Source organism: Notamacropus eugenii, chromosome 1 (assembly GCF_028372415.1).
Source record: "Notamacropus eugenii isolate mMacEug1 chromosome 1, mMacEug1.pri_v2, whole genome shotgun sequence".
NCBI classification, from domain to species: domain Eukaryota; kingdom Metazoa; phylum Chordata; class Mammalia; order Diprotodontia; family Macropodidae; genus Notamacropus; species Notamacropus eugenii.
Window position 1 is genome coordinate 602880500 of NC_092872.1, and position 8759 is coordinate 602889258.

General features: G+C 36.8%; 1 long non-coding RNA gene across 1 annotated transcript; it reads right to left on the reverse strand.

Annotated features, from left to right (window-relative positions):
• Positions 1-4026: 4026 nt before the first annotated feature.
• On the reverse strand, positions 4027-8444 carry LOC140527895 (uncharacterized). Its single transcript, XR_011974964.1, has 2 exons — positions 8276-8444; positions 4027-4224 (listed from the first exon to the last, which is right to left on the reverse strand). It is a non-coding gene; the product is annotated as an uncharacterized lncRNA (long non-coding RNA).
• Between the last annotated feature and the right edge of the window lie 315 nt (positions 8445-8759).

The following is an 8759-nucleotide window of genomic DNA, read 5'->3' on the forward strand; positions in this document are numbered from 1 at the left end:
CTCTGGTTCCTTGGCACTTGAATTTCATTCTGGGTGCTAACAGTACTTTTTCTTTAATATGGAAGTTCTGAATTTTGGGTATAACATTTCAGAAACATGTTCTTTTGGAGTTTCCTCATGTGTTGATTGGTAGAATTAGCTTCAATTTGCCCTCTCATTCTAATAGATCTAGGAGGTTTAGCACTTTGCTCCATCATACAACTAGTAAGTATCTTAGTGAGAATTTGAACTCAGGTATTCCTGACTCCAAGTCCAGTACTTCATCTACCCTCTCATGTGAACATAGATCTAGAATCACCAAAAAACTCAGAAGGTCATTTACTCTGATTGCTTGATTTTACAGATGAGGAAACTGAGGCCTTGCCCACAGTTACTCAGCGGATAACAAAGAATTAGAACCCAGGTCCTTTGTCTCCAAATCCATTACTCTTTTACTGTATTATACTGCTTTTAAAGAGACTCTACCTTAAGAATTTTAGTGATTGGTTCTACCTGAGATAGCCAGGATAGATCTAATTTTGGATAGATCTAATAATTGGATCAGGAATTAATCTAAAAAGGGTAATTAATATCTGATGTAGCTTAGCAGCATCAAAAGCATTTATTGGAGTGCTCTTTCCTTAAATATAAAAAAATGAGATTGGAAGAAGTGATTTCCAAAATGTTATGATTCTAGGTACAAAAGGTTCCATGTTTTAGAATTTTATTCTAAAATATAATTAATATTTATTGATTAAAAAGGGTAATTGAATAGAACCCTTAGTCTCCTTGAATTAGGAGTGGTAATTCTTTAACTATAAATACATTTTTTTGTTCTTTTCTTCTTTCTGTTTTCTCTATCCTCTTCTACTCTTCCTTTATTTTTTTCTCTTTTCTTTCTCTGTAACCTAGATCTGTCAGAGGCATCTATGGGCCTATGCCCCATTGGTGGCATTTAACTAAAGGAGTTGTTGGAACATGTCTTAAGACTGTCAGAAAGAATATTTTTTTTCTTCACCTACCTATGCAAAGCTCTTTTATTCATCAGCCTCCAATATCATATTATTCATGAAATCTTACTTTACTTACTTTTTCAGCCCACAAAGTGTGCCATTAGCCTTTTCTGAGCTCCTGTCCTATGATGCAATTAGACACTAAGTAGATCACTGACTTTCTGAATTGTTGGTATCTCCAGTTGAACTCTGTATAAGATTCCTCATCTATATAATAAAGTGGTTGACTTAGATGACTTCTAGGGTCCTTTGTTATTGTAAATGCATAACTGTATGAGCCATTGGTGTACTTTCTATGAATGAAGTTCAAAATCTATCAAGTTGGGGGATAAATAGCATAAAGGATATTTGGGAGAAGGTCAACCTAGTTTTCAGTTATTTTGATGTTTTAATGCTGAATGTGAGTAACATCATTCAACTGAATTTTTTTCCCCTCCTCATGAATGGGGAAACTTTGAACTCTGGTCCATTCTGATGCGCCCCTTGATATAGGGCAGGAATAAGCAGAAGTTTCCTGTTGGTTCCAGCATATAGTTGGCTTGTCAAAGAGAATTGGAAAGAATTGGTCACTTAGCAAGAAGACTCCTACTCTCCCATTAAAGGGGAGATACCACTTCTGCTCTCAATTTCTTCTTCCTCTCTTCTGAACATATGATAATATTCTGTCCTTTGAATTTCCTGTGAGGGGGAATGAGACTTCCCCCTTCCCTTTCAGCTGTGATAGTTGCTTTCTTAAAGCAGCAAGAACAAATATTTATCCAGGTGAACATGAGTTTGAATCTTAAAGCCCTATCTGCCTCTTCTGCTATGTGTTTCCCTCCCCTTGAGCATAGGTGACAATAGCAATGCTTATATGGATGATTCTAGACTTGAGAATAACATAAATTCAAGAGATTGAGAACTCCTAAGTCTGGTGCTAGCTGCCCAGTAGGAGGTGATCTCTGAAACAAAAAAACCAAAACAAAACAAAACATTATTTATTTATTTTTTACATTAAAATTTTTTTTGAGTTCTCAATTTTCTCCCTATCCATTGAGAAGACAAGAAATGTGATATCAATTGTAAAACATATTTCCACATTAGTTATGTTTTTTTAAAAAAGCAAAAAAATGAAAAAATTATGCTTCAATCTGTACTCAGACTTCATCAGTTCTCTTTCTAGAGGTGGATAGCATTTTTCATCATAAGTCCTTCAGAATTATCTTGGATCACTGTATTGTTCAGAATAGCTAGTCATTTACAGTTGATCATCATGCAATATTGCTATTACTGTGTATGATGTTATTTTATTTCTGTTCATTTCACTCTGCATTAATTCATATAAATCTTCCCAGGTTTTTCTGAAACTGTCCTGCTCTTCATTCCTTATAGCATGATAGATAGTATTCCATAACAATCATATACCACAATTTGTTCAGTCATTCCCTAACTAATGGGCATCCCCTCAATTTCCAATTCTTTGCCACCACAAAAAGAACTGCTACAAATTTTTACCATTGTACAAAAATGCAGCTTGTCATTTTCAAGGTTATTTAAGTAAAACTTTGAAATAGTGGTGGAGAGAGATTGAACTTGTGTTTCATTCTGTCTTCACTTTTCATATTTCTCTTGGTTATCGTATGTCAAATCTATTAAGTTCAGTTTTTAAAAAATAAAGTCTTGAAAATCTGAGAGTTGATCAAATGTCCATTTCTTTCATTCATGATTATATCTAATTTTGCTGTGCATTATATTTTCATCCAGAGCTCCAATTCTTTTGCTCTTTGATATATAGTATTCCAATACTTATAGTTCTTTAATGTCTCTTCTAGGTCATTCATGATTCTAATTGTGGTACCATCATATTCAAATTGTTTTATTTTTGTTGCTTTTAATATGTTATCCTTGAGCTGGGGTTTTGAAATTTGACCATGATATTCCTATGAGTTTTCCTCATAGGATTTAAGTGGTGATCAATGAATTTTTTCTCTTTTCCTTCCTTATTCTAATACTTCAGGACAATTTTCTTTAATTGTATTATTGTATCAAGATTCTTTTGAAACAAATTTTTAGAGGACAAGATGACCACTACTAGTAAGGTAAGGCTAAGCCATGCCCTGGTTTGACAAAAAAATATGTACCTTTTGTGCATTGCTTGAACAGTTCAGATCTGAGGTGAAAGAGAAAAGCCTGTTAACAATCCACCAATGTGTTTCATGTTTTCATATTTTAAGTGCCAGTCTCCCATGGGAATACAATAGGAATTATTATATCTTGTTTTAAGTTATAATATTATGTTTTAAGTGTTTGTTAATGCATTCTTATGAGTCTTTTGTGTTTTCATCATTTCCTTTATGATGGAGAAAATAAATAGCTGACTTATACCTGATTTACTTTGTAAATCAAGTAGCTTTCTAGAAGGGACTCTGTTAATTCATTTTGGGGAAGCCAGAAAGAGGCATTCTAAGCTTTATTTTAAACATTTTCCCTTGGAGCTCTGGTAATGAGCCATAGGTACAAAAAAAGCCTTACTCCATTTCATTTCTAAATCAGGCTTCCCAGGATTGAACTCAATCTCACATTAATCCCAGAGATGGAGTCCCTCTGGAAAAGAGGCTACCTGCTACCATGGGTCCATAGGTTTTTATATCTGTATGGAAGAATATGTATTCTGTCAGCAAATGCAAAAATGAGCTTAAACAGTCACATTTTTTTCATTTAAAATAGGACATTTATTAGAATCATAGTGACAGGAACAGAAAAGACAATAGTTCGAATAAAAATATCTCCTCATATATAGTATTCTTGCATTTAATGGACATTCTATTAATTGTACTCACTCTGAATTGATATGTCTGCATGTCTGTAATATCATCATAACTGATGTTCATAGTCATGCAAGATTCAAATGCTCTTGAAACTTTAAAGCAGAACTAATTGTATTCAATCTAGTTTTTGTGAGGTCTAGTGCATTGTCTTTTTCTTCTTTTTCCCCTTCTTTGCATTCTTTTTCTTCTCCTTCCTCTTTCTCCTCTTCAAACCATCCTGCTCATAATTCCTTGTAGCACAATAGTGTTTCATAACAATCATATACCACAATTTATTTAGCCATTCCCCAGTTGATGGGCATCACCTCAATTTCCAATTCTTTGCCACAACATGAAGAGCTGCTATAAATATTTTTGGACATATAGGTCCTTTTCTTCCTCCTCCTCTTTCTTTTCCTCCTTTTTCTTCTTTTGAAGATAGCTCACTATAGTGGAAACAAGGAAACCTTTAGGACTTGATTTCAAAAGATTGTGACTGTTTTGTGATTCAGAATTTTACTTCTGCCCTATCCCAGCTTGTATTTTTGTAATGGTTTCTATGTGTACATAACACAGATATTTTCCCATTTATACCTAATCAAATGGAATTTTCTTACCCTGTTGAGACTGATCAACTTTTGGTGCTTTCCTGTGATTAGTTGCTTTACAATGCTTAATTCCCATCAGTCTTTTCTTTGGTGCTGTTAGGATTCATGCTGATTTGTCCCACTTAAAACTGTATAAAAGCCTGCTCCTGCAGCTGACTTTTGGGTCAGCTTAAGATTGCTGAGCTATGCCAAGCTGGTGAATGTTTTGATGGATATTCCAGAGTTGAGGAAGCCTGGGATCTGGAGGTGACTATGTCTTTGAAGGATATAGGCATGAAAGGAAACTTGGAGGTTATCTGGGCTGATGACCTTATGGATCATGAATCCCTGCTATGATTTCCCCAACAAAAGGTCTCACAGCTTTTGCTTGAACCAGACCTTTCCATTCCTGTACAATGCTGAAGAGAAGTAGAGCATTGACTGTATTTGGAATGTGAGGTGTTAGTTTTGTGTAATTGTGTATGTTTGTGTGTGTGTGTGTGTGTGTGTGTGTTTAGACCACCTTGGAAGTAGAACAATGATCTCTAAAGACTTATCTGGCTTTTGTTGATATTAGTGTTTATGCCAGCATGAATAATTGATAGGGAAATGGGCTATTGATGTTTCCACTTGGTAACTGAGATCATTACAAAATCTTTTATCAGGAGAAAAAGTGTTTCCTTTAATATACTGCTAATATTCTTTGCTCAATCTGTTATTTTCAGTAAATTTCCTTTTTACACAACCCTGGAAACATCTGTGAACAACATCCTTGTTTTAGCTTGGAAACATCTATGAACACTATCCTTCTTTTAGCTTTTAGAAAATTTGGACAGGAGCCTTTTCTGATCAATTTTACCTTTGTCTATGTCCCCCGCAAGTGACTATGAATATACATGTGACCACTCTTAAAGCCATCCTTGAGGAATGGGAGGGAAGATATTTCTTGCTAAGTGGCAAGAGGGGCATTCCCTTTGTGAGTTTTTCATTGGTATTCAGAATTTAAAAAATATAACAGACAGCGTACTGGACTTAAAGTCAGGAAGACCTGGGTCCAAACCCTATTTCTGAATATTACTAGATGTGCAAACAAATCTTAATCTCTCTTCTCTGCTTAAAAAAAGGGGGTGGGTGGAAGAGGGAGACATGAAAACTCCTGTTATTACCAACTTCGCAGTGTTGTTTTTACATTCAAAATGAGATGAATGTAAGCTGCTTTGAAGATTTTAAAGCAACACGTAAATGTCAGTTCTTCCTATTGGCTTAAAATGAAGTGGCGTGAAACCCTACATGCCAGTGGCAGGAGCGTCGACCTTTTCCTTTCTTGGTGTCTGGCAGGGACCAGGAGACAGAATTTAGTCGAGGTTATCTTTACTGCTTTTAAAAATCTGCTTTCCCCAAATCTAAGGGTCACAACACATTAGATCAAGTTTTTCCTCTCCCATGAACTCCAAGGTAAGGTAGTCATTTCCTCCCACTATTACTTCTCAGTGAGCATGTGGTACTTTCTGGGCCTAGGGTACAGTGCTCTATTCTGGCCTGCTCTGGAAGTAGGCCTTTAGACTCTGGATTAGCAAGGTGTAATAGAAAACTCAATGCAGGTAGAGTCAGGAGACCTAGGTTCTAGTCCTAATTTTTTCATTATTGAGCTGTATTCTCAGAAAATCTTGTAGTCCCTCTTGGCCTCAGTTTCCTTGTCCGTAAAATAATGGGTTGGGGTAGAGGGTCCATTTCAATTCTAACCCTCATGCCAATAAAAATGCATTTGTCACTTGGAAAGCAATCTTGGATAATTTAACTAGATTGTAAGCCTCTGGAGGACAGAAATCCATCTTAATACATCTTTGCATTACTTATAGGGCCTACCATAATGCCTTGCTTATAGTAGAGACTCAATAACTTTAAATGAATGAATTCCTTCTATTCTATCATTGGTTTAACATGTGACTATACCCATGAATATTGGCTTTTTGTCCTTGTATTTTGTTTTTTAAGTGTAGTTTTATTGATGATTTGTTTTTATATCTTTTCTAAACATAGCATTCCTGATTTCTCTATGAAATACTTCCTCCCAACATGAAACCATCTCTTGTAACAAATAAAAAATCAAGAAAACAATCAATACAGTCACCATGTTTGAGAGTATTTGTAACACTGAACCCTTAGTCTCCTACTTCTATGTCCAGAGAATGGAAGTATATACCATCATTTATTCTCTGGAACCAAGATTGAGCATTATAATTGCTTGGAGTTTGGCTTTCTTTTGGTGTTTTCTTTTCCATTATGTAATATATGTATATTTTCTTACATTATGTAGTTATGTATGTTATTCTGATATATATATATATATGATTCTGCTTACTGTATCCTGTGTATTTGTATTTTACAGAGAATTCTTGAAGAATAGCAGTGATTTGATCCAAAAGAATGAATCTCTACTGGTATAATTTCATACCAAAAGGAGTGATATTTTGGGGCAGGCAAACTTTCTCGTGGGCCCTCAGATTACACTGTGTAGGCGTCCACCTTCTCTAATTACTTATCAGTATGGTCTCATCTCCCACCTTGAATCATTTTCTCCTCCTCTCTTGCCTTTTCTAGGGCTACTGAAAAGAAGACTATGATGATGAACCACACATAAAGAAAAAAGCAAGAAGGAGGGAAAGCACCAGACAGTCCTCTTTATGCCCCAAATAGCTCAGCAGTGTATATCAATAGTATCTTTTCCAACCCCTCCAGTAATAAAGACTGTTGGTATCAGGCACTACCCCACTATTAACAAAGCCATTTGGGCACACCCCACTCCTTTTTGTCATGGTAGGATGCCACCCATATGACTCATGCTCTGGCTGCCCACCCACATTTTTATGCAGTGTAACAGTCCTGTGAATAAACCAAGTTAATTATGAGTTTGTAGTATCTTTTCAAGCATGGAAACTCACTCAGAATGTTAGCCACTAGAGCAAGGCATTCTCTTCATTTATATGTGGAAGCATCATTTTCCAGGCCTGGGATTAAAGTTCATAGAGTTTATAGAAAGTCAGAATTGTAAGGAACCTCACAGATCATCTAGGCCAGGGGTTATCAGTGTGTTTTTGTGTGTGTGTGATAGACCCCTTTGTCAGTCTTTGATCCAGTGATGCTGGCCTCCTTCATGCTCCACCAACAAGACACTCTGTCACTCAGCTCTAGAAATTTTCTCTGGCTGTCCCCAATGCCTAGAATACTCTTCCTCCTACACTTTGGCTATTGACTTCCCTGGCTTCCTTTAAGTCCTAAATAAAGTCCCATCTTCTACATGAACCCTTCCCTCACTCCTCTTAATTTCAGGGCTTTCTCTTTTTTAATTAGTTCTTGTTTATCCTGCATATAGCTTGCTTTTTATGTATTTATTTGCATGTTGTCTTCCCCTCTATAAACTTCCTGAGGGCAAGGACTGTGTTTGCCTCTTTTTGTATCCCCAGTCCTTAGCACAGTGCCTGGAACATAGTAAGCATTTAATAAATGCTTACCGATTTGTAATTGAGTTGATGAAGCCTATGGACCCCTTTTCAGAATGATGTTTTTAAATATATAAATGTATTACAGAAGAAACCAATTATATTAGAATATGGTTATCAAAATAGAAAATAAATAAGTTCATGGACAAGAACCCCTGATCCAGTGTAACCCCCTCATTTAACAGATGAGGAAATAGGCCCAGAGAAAGGCCTTGCCCAAGATCACATAGCTAGCTATAACATGAACACAGGGTCCAAGCACAATATAATAAAAAATCTTGAGATTCATGAGAAGCCTAAATCTATTTCTTTCAACTAACTCTTACTTCTTCTGAGAAGTTGGGCACATAGCCAGAGAGCAAGGGAGAGGTATAAAGGGAAAAGAAGCAAATTGAGGACAGTAGACTCACCAGCAGCCGCAAACAGAGGGCTGTTTTCAGTGTTCGTGATTACTTTGAGTTGCCGAGGCAGAGAGCACCGCAGACAAGACAGCTGGCCTCCCGTCTTCTGGTCTAGCTCCCATTGGTTAGGCCCGACCTCCCCAGGAATTCTTGGCCATCCTCTGAAATATCCTTCTACAGCAGATTGGGAGACGAAGATGGAGGAGTCACTCCTGAATGTCTGCCCACACTCCCTGTGTCATTCCTTAGCTCCTTCCGCCCACTAGTAAGAATGAACAGAAGGCCCTACCTGTCAAACTCTAGAGGATGAATAACACACTTTCTAGAGCCTCCGGGAGGTGAGAGAACCCTCCCTCTTATCTCATAGGCTATTTGCTTAAATCAAACATTCCCAGGAAAATTCATCTAGCTCATTCTTCCCTGTCCTCTTCTCTGCCTAGTTCAAGCCTTTATTACCTCTCCCCTGAACTATTGCAGATGCCTCGTAATTGGT